Raw genomic sequence first — 15847 nt, 5'->3', positions numbered from 1 at the left:
ATGCTTGGTAGGGTGGAGGGTCGATGAAAGAGGGGGAGGTCTTCAGGGAGATGGATTGATACAGTGGCTGCGATGATGGGCTCGAGTATAGCATGGATTGTGGGGCTGGCGCGGGATCAGGCAGTGTTTCGTTCTGCTGTGCATGGGGTCGCTATGAGTCAGAAATGACTCGACGGCACTTAACAACAACAACATAGGAGAAGGTGCTCCAGTGGAATAGTGGTTAAAGCATTTGACAGCTAACCAAAAGGTTGGCAGGTTGAACCTACCAGTTGCTCTGTGGAAGAAAAATAAGGCAGTCTGTTTCCATAAAGATTTACAGCCTTGGAGAGTCTATGGGGGCAATTCTATTTTGTTCCATAAGGTTGCTATGGATTGGAACCTACTTAATGGCAATGGGTTGGTTTTGTGGTTTTATCGCAGCAGCAAGAATAATCCTTACTCTCTACCTAAAAGAGAAAAAGTAAAATTTAGTCAACACAAAAATTCATCCACCTATTTTCCTAATCTTTTTTTATTTTCTATCTTTATGAATCTGAAGTAGACATATTATTTATCATACTCAATGAGGATGAAAGAGATCATTTATTGAGAACTCTCTTTCTTGAGAAACGAGAACAATTTTCTTGTATATAATATTCCCCAGATATAGAACCTAGGTGGTGTTGAAAACTTTTTTTTCCTGGACTGAAAACTATTATCCTTGTGGCTGGGCAGGGTTACAGTCTCATCATGAAATACAAGAAAGTGACATGATACTGTTGTTGTTGTTATTGTTATGTGCCATCAAGTCGGCTCCGACTCACAGTGACCCCTCCTTGGGTTTCCGAGGCAGTATCACTGTGGAAGTAGATTGCCCCATCTTCCTTCCACGGAGTGGCTGCTGGGTTTGAACCTCCAGCCTTCTGATTAGCAGTCAAGTGCCTTAGGCACTACACTACCAGAATGGTCTTATTTTATTTGGTCACTTGTAGAGACTAAAAGTTGGCTGCAATAATATGTTGGTAAATTTCAAAAACCAGCTATCTATGAGGACTTTTTTTTTTTTTTTAATCTCTGATGTGTAACATTTAATGATTTCCATGGTGTAAATATTCCCATGAAGGTTGATTTCAAGATAAAACATGCATAGTTCCTAAAATTGTAAAAATTTCACAATTATCTTTGTGAGCACTGTGTGCTGGTTCTAACACATCTCTGCCTTGCTGTTCCTTAAAACCACATGCACTTGCAAGTGGCTATCTAGATGCACCAGCGGGTCTCTCCTCCTCCAGAGCAAAGAAGAATGAAGAAAACCAAAGATACATGGAAATAATTAGTCAAAGGGACTAGTGGACCTTGCAAACCTCAGCCTATATGAACATGAGACCAGAATTAGATGGTGCCTGGCTACCACTGTCAACCATTTGGAAAGGAATAAATGCAGGAAATCCTGGATAGAGTGGGAGAACAATGTGAAACAAGATCCAGAATCATAAAAAAGACAAGGTTTACTGGTCTGATAGAGTCTGATGAGACTCCTGAGACTATCGCCCCTATTTACCCTTCAGCTCTTGAATTGAACTCACTCCCTTGGCTTCCCTTGGCTTCCAACCAAACAATAGACAGGCATATAGAGTGAACATTTACATCAGGGGGATACACTCCTTTGTGCAATCAATCATTGGAAAACAGAATGGCAGTATTTGTACAGGGATATAGCTCAGGAGGTAGGAATGCATATCAAAGAAGGATACAGTGAAGAGGTAACTACAGGGAGGAAGTGGCATGTGAGCTGTTACATTGTGGGGAATTGCACTCAATGTCATGAAACAAAATGTGTATGAACTTCTGTATGGAAAAATAATTTGCTCTGTAAACTTTCACCCAAAGGACAATAAAAATTAAAAACAAACAAACAAACAAACAAACAAAAACACACATGCAATGCTCTGTTTTGAATAACATCATTTAAAATCAACCAAATGCAGCAAAGAACATCCACTAAAGATAAAACAACCTTTGGCCTATCAATCCAATATTAATGAATCATTAGTAGCTTCCTTTCACATAGCTGAATATTTAAAGCTCTAAGAAAATTTCAGATTTATGTCTATGACAAATTTCAGGGTAATATGGTTTCTGGTAATGATTTTAATTGAAATTTTACTTGTCCTAGACTTTAGATTAAAAGAAACAATAATGATAATTTCCCTGTCATCACTGCAAATCATGGGGATTCATTATATAGCTCTCGTGAGAGTAGGATCCAAGGCTTATAACATAGATATACCTCTATCATACTTGGTATCTAGCACATGTTTTTAGTTAGCATGCTCAATAAATTCATTTAATAAGGAATACATAAATAAATAATAAACAATTTAGCTCTTTCAAATTCTTAAAGCAAACCTACAACAGGGAATAGGATTATGTTACTTGTGCAATAAATCTGAAATAATTGACTTTTTGTTTTATTCTTAGAGAGTAAGCAAATTTAATCTCTGACCTTTTATTTATTTAAAAAATGGAGAATAATTTGAAGTCTGTAAACTCTGCAGTGGTCAAGACATTTGTGAACAGAATTTGAACAGGCTAAGGACTTATTGATTTAATGATCATAGCTTGATCACAGTAGGTCTCCACATTATTACTGTTTGATAAAGGAAAATGGGAAGAGGGACACAGTTACCATCATCTGCTATATAGAAGTATACCTTTAGGCCCTTCATGTATAGGGTATTCCATTAGAAATTCAGTGAGCTATGCACATCATTAGGAATTTCTGGCGGTTCAAACCCACTAGCCACTCCTCAGAAGGAATATTGGGCAATCTACTTCTGTAATGATACTGCCTCAGAAACCCAAGGAGGGGTTGCTATGAGTCGGGTCTGATGCGATGGGACATAACAACAACAACTGTCACAGTGAATCACCTTTATAAACACTCTGATGCACCTTGACATGGGGAGCTGAGGCAGCCTGGCTTGCCTCTAAATAAGGATCTGCTGACTAATTCACAAAGTTCTCTTGCATTTCTAATAGGATCAGAGAGACTCCCTTTGAAGAAGCAACCTCTGTAAATAAGTTGCTCCTCTGAGGTGCCACCGAATCTGTTCCAATTTGTAGTGACCCTATGTATAAGAGAACAAAACAAAGCTTGATCCTGCACCATCCTGGCAATTGTTGCTATGCTTGAGCCCATTGTTGCACTAACTGTGTCATTTCATCTTATTAAGGTTCTTTCTCTTTTCCTCTGACTCTCTCCTTTTCCGGGGAGTGATCCATTCTGACAACATGCCCAAAGTATGTGAGACTAAATTTCACCATCCTTGCTTCTACTGAGAAATTTAATTATACTTCCTCCAAGATAGATGTGTTTGTTCTGTGGTACATGTAATATTCTTCATCGATACCATAATTCAAAGAAAGATAAAAGGATAATTGATACCTGTAAATAAGATATGCCTCTATTTCAAATATTGCTCCTCAATGGAGGAATTCTATAAAAGCATTTCTTGCTTTCCAAATTATTAAAAATTAATTCTTTGGGCAAAGAGCAAGAAAGGAGATGAATAGAAGTGCTTAGCATACTCATATACTTATGTCTTGCTCAATAAGAATTGTCCTGCTCAAAATGTAAATAATGTCTGTGGTAGGCAGTCTTCAAGATATCCCCCAATTATATCCACTACTGCTATTTACACCCTTGGATATTTCCATCCAAAGAAAAAAAAAAGAAAGAAGAAGAATAGACTAATATATCTATCATAAGACAGTGAAACTTGCTCTTGAAAGGAGAGTATCTAAAACGAATGGAAGAAATGAAAGAGCTGCTGACTAGAAGATATCAAAGGGCAGTTCAAGAAACAAAGTAAAGCAGTATAATGAAATGTGCAATGACCTGGAGTTAGAAAACCAAAAGGGAAAAACATACTCAATATTTCTCAAGCTGAAAGAACTGAAGAAAAAGTTAAAGCCTTAATTGGAGGGGTTGCTGTAAATCGAAATCAACTTGACAGCAGTCAGTTTGGCTTTTTTAGTTTATGGGAGTAATATCAAATGATGCAGGGAACATTAAAGGAAGGTGGAAAGAATACAGTTACTATACCAAAAAGGTTGATGTTTAACCATTTAATGAGGTAGCATATGATCAGGAACCAATAGTACTGAAGGAAAAAGTCCAAGCTGCACTGAAGAAATTGGCAAAAAAATAAGACTCCAGAAATTGATGGAATACCCATTGAGATGTTTCAGCAAACAGATGCAATACTGGTGGTGCTCACAATGTTTATGCAGAGAAATTTGGAAGACGGCTACCTGGTCAACCAACTAGCCATGCCAGAGAAAGGTAATCCGACAGAATGTGCAAATTATCTAATAATATAATTAATTCACACACAAATAAAATGTTGCTGCATATAATTAAAAAATAAATGTAGCAGTACATCAACAGGGAACTGCAAGCTGGATTCAGAATAGGATGTGGAAAGAGGGATATCATTGCTGAAGTCAGATGGATCTTGGCTAAAAGCAAAGAATACCAGACCTGTGTTTACCTGTGTTTTATTGACTATGCAAAGGTATTCAATTGTGTGGATTATAACAAATTATGGATAACATTGTGAAGAATGGAAATTCCAGAACACTTAATTATGCTCTTAAGGAACTGGTACAGAGATTTAGAGGGTGTTGTTCAAACAGAACATGGGGATACCACATTGTTTAAAATCAGAAAAAGTGTGCATGAGGGTTGTATTCTTTCACCATACTTATCCAATAGGTATGCCGAGCAAATAATCCAAGAAGCTGGACTATATGAAGAAGTCAATAGCATCAGGATTGGAGAAAGACTCATTAACAACCTGAGATAACCAGATGACACAACCTTGCTTGTTGAAAAAGGAGAGGAGTGAAAAGCACTTACTGAAGAAGATCAAAGACTGCAGCCTTCAGTATGGATTATATCTCATCATGAAGAAAACAAAAATCCTCACAAATGGACCAATAAGCAATATCATGATAAATAGAAACAAGATTGAATTTGCCAGGGATTTCATTTTACTTGGGTCCACAATCAACACCCATGGAAACAGCAGTCAAGAAATCAAAGGACATATTGTATTATGCAAATCTGCTGCAAATGACCTCTTTAAAGTGTTAATGAGCAAAGATTTAACTTTGAAGAGCAAGGTGCACCTAACCCAAGTCATGGTATTTTCAATCACCTCATATGCATGTGAAGACTGGACAATGAATAAGGGAGAGTGACAAATTGATGCCCTTGAATTTGTGGTGTTGGGGAAGAAAACTGCAAATACCATAGATTGCCAAAATAAATAAATAAATAACCAGATCTGTCTTGGAAGAAGTGCAACCAAAAATAAATGTTTCTTAGAAGGGAGAATAGGAGGTCTGGTAGCATAGTGCCTAAGGCACTTGACTGCTAACCAGAAGGCTGGTGGTTCAAACCCACCAGATACTCCTCAGAAGGAAGTTTGGGCAATCTACATCCATAGTGATACTGCCTTGGAAACCCAAGAAGGGGTCTCTATGAGTCTGGTCCAACTTGACAACACATAACAACAACAGAAGAGAGAATGGCCAGACTTTCTACTCTGGTCATTTTGTCAGAAGGACCAGTCCCTGGGGAAGGATATCATGGTTGGTGAGGTAGACCGAAAACCAAACAAAACTCACTGCCATCGAGTTGATTCTGACTCATAACAGCCCTCACTGGGTTTCTGTGGTAGTAAATCTTTATGGAAGTAGATTGCCCAGTCTTCCTTCTGCACAGTGGCTGGTGGGCTTGAACTGCCAATCTTCTGGTTAGCAGTTGCAAAGTAGAGGGTCAGGAAAAAAGGGGAAGACTTTCAATGAGATGAATTGACACAGTGACTGTGACAATGGGCTTAAGTATAGCGAGGATTGTGAGATGGTGCAGAACCAGGCAGTGATTCCTTCTGTTATACATACATAGGATTGCTATGAGTAGGAGTCAACTTGATGGCACCTAAAAACAACAATGTATTTCCACCCAAGATGCTCAGTGGCACAGTGATTAAGTGCTCTGCAGTTAACTGAAAGATCAGCAGTTGAATTCAACAGCTGCTCCATGGGAGAAATTTATGGCACTCCGCTCCCGTAAAGATTTACAGCCCTATGGGAGTGTTGTCTATCCTATAATGTGGTTATGAGTCATGTTGTCAGAAGGGACCATTCCCTGGAGAAGGATGTCATTCATGCTTGGTAAAGTGGAGGGTCGACGAAAGAGGGGAAGGCCTTCAACAAGATGGATTGACGTGGTGGCTGCGATGATGGGCTATAGTATAGCAGGAATCATGGAGCTGGCGCGGGATTGGGCAGTGTTTTGTTCTGCTGTACATGGGGTCACTATGAGTTGGAAACAACTTGATGGCACCTAACAACAACAACAAATTGTTTTTCTAAATTCATGAGGACATTCAGGGTGTTAAACAAGAGGTCCAAATGCCAAGTATCAAAGGTCTCTGGCTAACAAACCTGCTAGAAGGCCTGTGGATGACAGCAAAGCAGATGCACTAGCCCAGGTTGAGCATTCATATGACTCCATATAACCTCAACCCTGGTCAACAGTTTTACTAAAATCTCATGAGAATCTCTGAGTCAGAACCACGATCTGAGGTACTCCCATTTACCAGACTGTCTGGATCTGAAACATAGCATCTCTGTGAAATGTGGAAATTTTTTTAAGCTGATTATTTTTTCAGGCAATTTGTTATATAACAGTAGATAACTAACACAGTGTCCCTGTTGACAGAATCCAGTAGCAAATATTTTGATTCATCTGAAAATATTGATAATTAGTTTATTTATATTCTGTAAAAAATCCTAAAATACTTCTTCCTGATGAGAAATTTTTTTATTTGGTTAATGTGGGCTTATCTTTACCATAGTTTAGACATGATGTTTTGTGAAAATATTTTACAATCTACTTTTCTTAGTAATGCTGTAATATTTTGGGAAAAAAAATTGTATATCATCGTTTTTTTCTTTTCTTAACTTTTTATTGTGATTGGATGAGAGTTTACAGAGTGTATCAGTTTTCCTTTCTATATCATGCACATTTTGTTTCATGTCATTAATTGCAATCCCTTCAATGTAACATCACTGTTCCCCTTTTCTCCCTGTGTTTCTCAATTTCCATTTCTCCTTCTCTCCCAACCCTTCCAAGCTTTTGAACTATGTCCTTGGGCAAATGCTGCCTTTTTTTTTTTTTTTTTTATGATTTAGTTTTGTTCCACTATTTTCTCCCACTATATCCAGGACTTTGTAATGTGACCCCTTTCAGAGGAGTTGATAGTGGTAGCTGGATTCTCTTTTTATTCTTTAGGTGAAATATCTTGATGCATGTAAGTCTCTAATTCTTTGGAGGTCTCAGTTATCTATTTTGTCTTCTGGTGTTTGTGTGGTTTTATTATGTTTGCTAGTATAATTATGCCATGTATTAAGTTCCTTAAGTTTGTCCCTATTTTTTCTTTCATGGTCTTAGATCAAACTTGAGTTTGTTTTTGTATATGGTGTGAGATAGGAGTGCTGTTTCATTTTTCTGCAAATGGATATCCAGTTTGGCCAGCACCATTTGTTAAAGAGACTATCTCCTCCCTATTTAATGCATTTTGGCTCTTTGTCAATTATCAGCTGTCTGTAGTTGGATGGATTTATTTCTGAGTTCTCAATTCTGTTCCATCAGTCTATTTATCTGTCATTGTACCAGTACCAAGCTATTTTTACAACCATGACTGTGTAGTAGATTTTGAGATAGGGAAGTGTGAAATCTCCTACTTTGTTCTTCTTCTTTAGTAAAAACTAAAACCAAACCACTGCAGTGGAGCATAGCAACCCCTCCTTGGGTTCCTGAGGCGGTATCACTATGGAAGTAGATTGCTTGATCTTCCTTCTGAGGAATGGCTGGTAGGTTTAAACTGCCAGACTTCTGGTTAGTAGTCAAATGCCTTAGGCATCTGAGGTCTCTTTCCTTTCCTTATAAAGTTGGAAAGGATTAGTTTTTCCACCTCTTTAAAAAATGATGATGGAATCTGGATCAGGATTTCATTATACCTGTAGATTGCTCCTGATAGTATTGACAGTTTAACAATGTTAAGTCTTCCTATCCATGACCATGATATATTCCTCTATTTATGTAAGTTTCTTTTGGTTTCTTATAGCAGTGTTTTGTAGTTTTCTTTGTACAGGTCTTTTGTATCTCTGATTAGATTTATTTCTAAGTATTTAATCTTTTAGGTGGTTAGTGTAAGTGGCATTGCTTTCCTGATTTCCTTTTCAGAGTTCACTTCATTTGTGTAAAGGAATTTGACAGATTTTTGCATGTTGATCTTGTACTCTGCTACTTCACTGAATCTTTCTATTAATTTTAGTAATTTTCCTGTTGAGTGAGATTATCTAGGTATAGGGTAATATCATCTGCAAATAGAAATAGTTTTACTTATTTTCCAGGTTTGATGGCCTTTATTTCCTTTTCTAGCCTTATTGCTCTGTGTAGGATTTCCAATATAATACTAAATAGGAGTGGTGATAAAGGGAATCTTTATGTGGTACCCATTGGTGAGGAGAATGATTGCAGTCTCTCTCCATTGAGAATATTAGCCATTGTTTTCTATGTATGTCCTCAATTATGTTGAGACATTTCCCTTGTATTACTATATTGTTGAGCATTTTTATAAAAAATGGGTGTTGGACATTGTCAAATGCCTTTTCTGAATCAATTGATATGATCATGTGGTTCTTTTCCTGTCTTTTGTTTATGTAGTCAATTATGTTGATTGTTTCTTCTTAATTTTGAGCAATCCTTACATAGCTGGTGTGAAGCCCACTTGATCATGATGTATTTTTATTACTATTACTATTATTTTATTCATTCAATTTTTTTGGTATGTTGCTGCATTCTATTGGCTGGGATTTTGTGGAGAATTTTTGTATCTATCTTTATGAGGGAAATTGGTCTATAATTTTCTTTTTTAATGGTACCTTTGCCTAGCTTCAGAAAATGAATTTGGAGGTATTTGCTCTTTTTCCTTATTCTTGAATAGTTTGAATAGAATTGTTGTTAGCTCTTCTGTGAATGTTTGGTAGAATTCACCAGTGAAGCCATCTGGGCCAGGACTTTTTTTTTATTGGTAGCTTTTTAATAACCTAATTTCTTCTTTTGTCATGAGTCTGTTCAAATTTTCTACCTCAGGGTTTTTTTATGTTTGTTTGTTTGTTTGTTTTTAGGTAGGTAATGTGTTTCTAGAAATCTGTCCAGTTCTTCTAAGTTTTCAAATTTGTTGGAATACCATTCAACATAGTATCCTGTTATTCATTTTATTTCAGTTGGTTCTGTTTTGGCATCACCCATTTCATTTCTTTGTTTGTGTTAATTGTGTCTTCTCCTTCTTTTCCTTTGTTAGATTTGCTAGTGGTTTGCCGATTTTATTAAACTTTTTGAAGTTCTCTTAGAACCAACTTCTAGTCTTTTAGTTCTTTCTATTTTATTTTCTGTTTTCAGTTTCATTTATTTCTGCTCAAAGTTTTACTATTTCTTTTCTTCTGCTGACTGTAGGATTATTTTGCTGCTTTTTTCTAATTGTTGTAGATGATGGATTAAAGTGTTGATTTTGGCTCATTCTTCTTTTCTGATGCATGCATTTATTGCTATAAATTTCCCTGTGAGCACTGCTTTTGTTGTGTCTGAAAGATATTACTATGTTGCATTTTCCTTCTCATTTGATTTAAGGATTTATTTTCAGTTCATTTTTGTTTCTTTTATTATCCAGTAGTTTTTAAGAATGGTGAAATTCAGTTTCCATGTGTTTGATTTTTTTTCCTTGACCTTCCTGTTGTTGATTTGTAATTTTATAGCATTGTGATCTGGTAATATGCTTTGTAGTATTTTGATGTTTCAGAATTTATTAAGGTTTGTTTTTTGATGTTACATAATGTCTGCTCCGAAGAATATTTAATGTGTGCTGGAAAAGAATGTGTATTGTGTTGTTGTTGGGTTGAGTATTCTGTATGTATCTATACAGTCAAGTTCATTGATAGTGGTTTGGACTTCTATGTCTCTGTTGAGTTTCTTTTTAGTTGTTCAATTTTTCATTTATAGTGACATTAAATTCTCCTCCTATTTTTGTGGAGTTCTTTATTTCTCTTTTCAATTTTATTAAAGTTTGATTTCTGTATTTTGCAATCTTTCATTGGGCGCAGAGATATTTATCATGGTTTTATTAGCCTTTTAATTAATCATTATATAGTGTCCTTCCATTTCTGTAATTTTGGGTTGTGCATTAAAGTCTATTTTATGAGAAAATAATATTGCCAATCCTCTTTTTTGATTGCCATATACTTTTTTTTCCCTAACATTTGATTTTTTACTCTATTTTTATCTTTGTGTCTGTGTCTCTGATAGACAGCATATTAAGGGGTCACGTTTTCTTATCCACTTCACAACTCTCTGTCTCTTGACTAGTGCATGTAATCTAATTATGTTCAGTGTATTATTGGCAAGTATGAATTTACTGCTGTCATTTTCTTTTTTTGTGGTATTGCTAATTACTTTGTTCCATATACATTTTTATGCTTAGTTCATTTTGTTTATGGGTTTTCTTACATTTCTTTCACTGCTATTGCTCTAGTATTTACTAAATGTTTATGACTTTCCTATTTTTTTATGATAATATATATCAATATTCTTTTAGGTTACTCTGTAATTCAGTATATTCTTTCCAAGTTTAAAACAGTCTGCTCTTTCATGAAATTATCCTGAATTCCTCTCCATTTAGAAGTTTTGCTACTACACTATTTATTCCCTCTTTTAGCTTTGTAATTGTCTTCATTTACTAATTAATGTCTCTGATTTCTCTTTTCAGCCTTCTAAGTTTATTTTTCTTTCATTAATTCTATATCTGGGTTGATTTCTTGGGGGATGTTATTGTGGTGGTTATGTGTCCACTTCGCTGGGCCTGGTTGAGTGACTGGGCAGCTGGTGGTAGTTATTCCCCTGATGAGATTAGCAGTCAGCTCCATGGTGGGATCTACCACAAGCAGCTGAGTAGCTGCCTTGGGTGTGTGGTCTGCTTCTCGTATATAAGAAGCAGCTTTTGGAATGATCTCTAGCATATGGCATGTTTGGACCCTGCATGTAGCCGTGTCATAGGAGCCTGCCATGCTCTGCTGACCTTGGGACTTACAATGGACTTGAATTAATGACCTGCTGTATGGTTTGGTAACATCAGGACACTGCCATTTTATTTGTCAACCTTCGGCTTCTTAGCCTCAACAGCCAGTAGCTGCCTGAATGAAGAAAAACTTCTACTTTCAGTGGCCTGGGAGCAAGAGGCAGAACTGAAGCCCAAGGCTGAGGGGCTTTCACACAGCCCCTAGAGCTTGGCACTTTGAACTTGAACTTAAAGCCTCCAAATTGTAAGAATAAACTCCTGTTTGTAAGGCCATCCCATTTGTGGTATATTCCTCTCAGATCGGCACTAGGTAACTGAAACAGTTATCATGTGTATTAATCTTAGTTTATTGTCTGTTGTTGATTCTCCTCCTGAAGAACTCCTTTTAATATCCCTTATAAAGTTGGTCTAGTTTTTACAAATTCTCTTTATTTCTATTTATCTGGAAATGTCCTAATTTTGTTATCACATTTGAGTGACAGTATTGCTGGATATGTAATTCTTGGTTGGCATTTTTTTTTTTTTTTTTTTCTGTCAGAGTTTTATAAATATCATCCAATTGCCTCCTTACCTACATGGTTTCAGATTTTCTGCAGAAAATCAGAGCTGATTCTTATTGATGGCCCTTTGTAGGTAACTTTTTGTTTTTTCTGAAATACTTTCAGGATTCTTTCTTTGCCTTTGGTTTTTGGGAAGTTTGAATATGATATGTCATAGTGATTTTCTTTTGATTATGTCCTATGTTGGACTCATTGAGATTGTTGAATACATATCTTCTTTTTCTTTCATCATATTAGGGAAGTTTTTTCCAACAAATCTTCAAAAATGTTATCTGTGATTTTTTTTTTTTTTTGTCTCTTCTTGTTCTGGAATTCTGATTAGACAAAACATATTTCTCTTGATGATGTCTCACATAAATCTTAGGCTTCATCCATTTCAGGAGGTGACATATGGTCAGGAAGGAAGAAGTTGAAGCTGCACTGAAGAAATTGGTGAAGAACAAGGCTTCAGGAATTGATGGATGTTTCAACTGAGATGTTTCAACTAATGGATGCCCTGCTGGAGGCACTCACTTGGTTATGCCAAGAGATTTGGAGGACAGCTGCCTGGCTAACTGACTGGAAGAGATCCATATTTGTGCCCATTCCAAAGAAAGGTGATCCCACAGAATGTGGAAATTATTGAATAATATTAATATCACATACAAGTAAAATCTTACTGAAGATAATTCAAAAATGGTTGCAACATTATATTGACAAAGAACTTCCAGAAATGCAGGCTAGATTCAGAAGAGAACGTGGAACAAGGGATCATTGCTGATGTCAGATGGATCTTAGCTCAAAGCAAAGAATACCAGAAAGATGCTTGCTTGTGTTTCATTGAGTATGCAAAAGCATTTGATTGTGTGGATCATAACAAATTATGGATACAATTGAGAAGAATGAGAATTCCAGAACACTTCATTTTACTCATGAGGAACTTGTACATTGACCAGGAGGAGGCTGTCGTTCAAACAGAGCAGGGGATACTGCATCATTTAAAATCAAGAAGAGAGTGTGTCAGGGTTGTATCCTTTCACTGTACTAATTCAAACTGTATGCTGAGCAAATAATCTGAGAAGGGATTATATAAAGAAGAACATGGTGTCAGGATTGGAGGTAGAATCATTAACAACTTGTGATATGCTGACAACACAACTTTACTTTCTGAAAGTGAGGACGACTTAAAGCACTTACTGATGAAGATTGAAGAATACAGTCTGCAGTATGGATTACATCTCAATATAAAGAAAACAAAAATCCTCACAACTAGATCTATAAGCAACATTATGATAAAAGTGAAAATATTGAAGTTGTCAAAGACTTCACATTGCTTGGTTTACAATCGATGCCAATGGAAGCAACAGTCTGGACATCAGATGACATACAGCAGTGGGCAAATAGGCTGCAAAGGACCTCTTTAAAGTGCTGAAAAGCAAAGATATCTCCTTGAGGACAAAGGTGCACCTGACACAAGTCATGGTATTTTCAATTGCCTCAAATGCCTGTGAGAGCTGGAAGACCAAAGAAGAGTTGATGCTTTTGAGTTGTGATGCTGGCAAAAAATGCTGTTAAGTACCATGGACTTCTAAAAGATCTAGCAAATCTGTCTTGGAGGAAGTGCAGCTGGAATACTTCATGGAAGCAAGAATGGCCAGGCTTGGTCTCAGCTACTTTGCTCATATTGTCAGAAGGGACCATTTCCTGGGGAAGGATGTCATGCTCAGTAAGGTGGAGGGGTGACGAAAGAGGGGAAAGCCCTCAATGGGATGGATTGACCCAGTGTCCGTGGCTATTGGCTCAAGTATAACAGGGATCATGGAGCTGGTGCAGGACCAGGCAGTATTTTGTTCTGTTGTGCATAGGGTAGCTATGAGTCTGAGACAACTCGATGACACCTAACAACAACTAACACCTTGAAAGTAAGGAACTCTGGTGGTATAGTGTCTAAGGCATTTGACTGCTAACCAGGATGTTGGTGGTTCAAACCCATCAGCCACTCCTTAGAAACAAGACTGGGCAATCTACTTCTGTAAAGTTTTACTGCTTTGGAGACCCAAAGGGGGTTGCTATGAGTCAGAATCCACTCGATGGCAATGAATTTGGTTTTTGTTTACCGTGACAGTAATATTATATTTTTAAAGATTATTCTAGAGGTAGGAAGTAGAATGGAAAGAACAAAGAATATGAAATCAAAGATTTTTGAATATTAATCCAGCTTTATTATTTTTTTTAATTTTGTAAAAGAATTGACTTCTATGAGTCTTTGTAATTTGTCTGCAAAATGAGATTAAGATAACATTTTCAGCAAGGTTTTACCTAGGATTTTGTGAGTATTAAATTTAATATTAAATGAGATCACTTATATAAAGTATCCAGAACTTAGTACAGATGTTAGATAAACATTACTGGCTTCCTAATGATGGGTAAGTGACATGACTGTTGGTGCAGATCTTATTATAAATTCTATGAAACAGTTTGCAGTAACTTCTCTCTCTCTCTGTCTGTCTGTCTCTGTGTGTGTGTATGTATGTGTGTGAGTGTGTTTAATGTGGTGCCAAAATTGTATGCTAGGAAAGGCTCCCCAAACCTTAAAACACTTAGCCTCTCTAATCTCGAGCTCTATGAGTCTCTTGACAATACCAGAAGGAAGAAATGAGAGGTACAATGATTGATTGAGGACTACTTAGGCAAGAGGGCCCTGCACTGGGTCCAAAGACTGAACGTGGCTTTAGTCTTAGTAACTTTCCATTACACACACTTCCTTTGGCACCAGTGAAACTAGGTTTGATTTATTTTTGATGGATCTTCTCCACATTGGAACTCTATTGCTTTCAAAGCTGTTGCTGCAGCAACCCCTGAAGTGATTTTTTATCACTGCCATAAAAACATTAAATGATTTCAGGTACCAAAGACCTTTTTCAGGTTCTGCTGTTTGATAAGTGAAGTCAGTTGTTAAAAAATGCTTTTCTGCTGGTTTAGCTTTTGACATGGCCCTAAAAAATCCATATTCTATACCCCCCAGGATACCTGCTGCTTTATAAATATGGAGAAAAAAATGACAAATTGAGATTTGGGAAATATTTGTCATATTCTATGTAGAATAGCAAAAGGCATTTAAACCAAGTTATATGACATAGTGTTATAATTATTTGTTTGTTGTTGGTGTTTTGATTTGGTTTAGTTGGCTTATAGGTGGTTTTAATGCTCTAAGTCTGTTGGAAAGGAGGTTGTGGGAAGATATGTGTGCTTTTATTCTTACTCCCAATATAGAGAATTAAAGATTAATTATTATAGTACATCTCTCAGCCATTAGGAAAATTATAACTAAACCAGCAGGGAGAGGAGTTTCCATTTCACTTTATTTTTAATATCTTCTGGTGTTGATTGTTTAATTTATTACAAAGGTAGATGATAGTATTTTTCTACATCAAATAAATTGTAGAGAGTAACAGTACAAATCAGTGCAAAGGATGTGAAGTTAGAGAAACCTAACTTTATAAGGACCATGCAAGAATTGATGGATTCACCTTTGGCTTCATTAAAAATTCACATATAAGATGTTGTGAGCTAATATTTAAAGAATCTCTCTAAAATGGAATTGAATAATCTACTTTGTGATAATAACTTTCCCAGAAGATGATATGTCTATACTTCAATACATAAATGATATTCTGAAGTATTCTAAAGGTGTCAATAAATCCAAATAATCCAGACATACATTTTTATTTTATTTATTTTTATTTGTGATTTGGGTGAAAATTTACAGAGCAAATTCACTTTCCATACAACAGTTCACATATACTTTGTCTTAAGACATTGAACACAATTTACCACAATGCAACAGCTCCTCTTCCACTTCCTCCTGATGGTTACCTCTTCCCTTTGTCCATCCCTCCATGGAATCCTGTCCCCTGAGCTGTCTCCCTGTGTATAAACTGACCTTCTTTCTCCCATAATTGTTCTCTCCAAGGAGTGTATCTACCTCAGGTAAATGTTCAACTCATATGTCTGTCTTTTGTTTGGCTGGAAGCCACAGGTGTGGATTCAATTCCAGACCTGAAGGGGAGCTAGGGACCATTGTCTCAGTGTTTCCACCAGGCTCCATCAGAT

This window comes from Orycteropus afer, unplaced genomic scaffold (genome assembly GCF_000298275.1).
Source record: "Orycteropus afer afer isolate SDZICR_OR568_19922 unplaced genomic scaffold, OryAfe1.0 scaffold00097, whole genome shotgun sequence".
Classification (NCBI taxonomy): Eukaryota; Metazoa; Chordata; class Mammalia; order Tubulidentata; family Orycteropodidae; genus Orycteropus; species Orycteropus afer.
The sequence above is the reverse complement of the archived record's forward strand: the minus strand, read 5'-3'. Positions refer to the sequence as shown.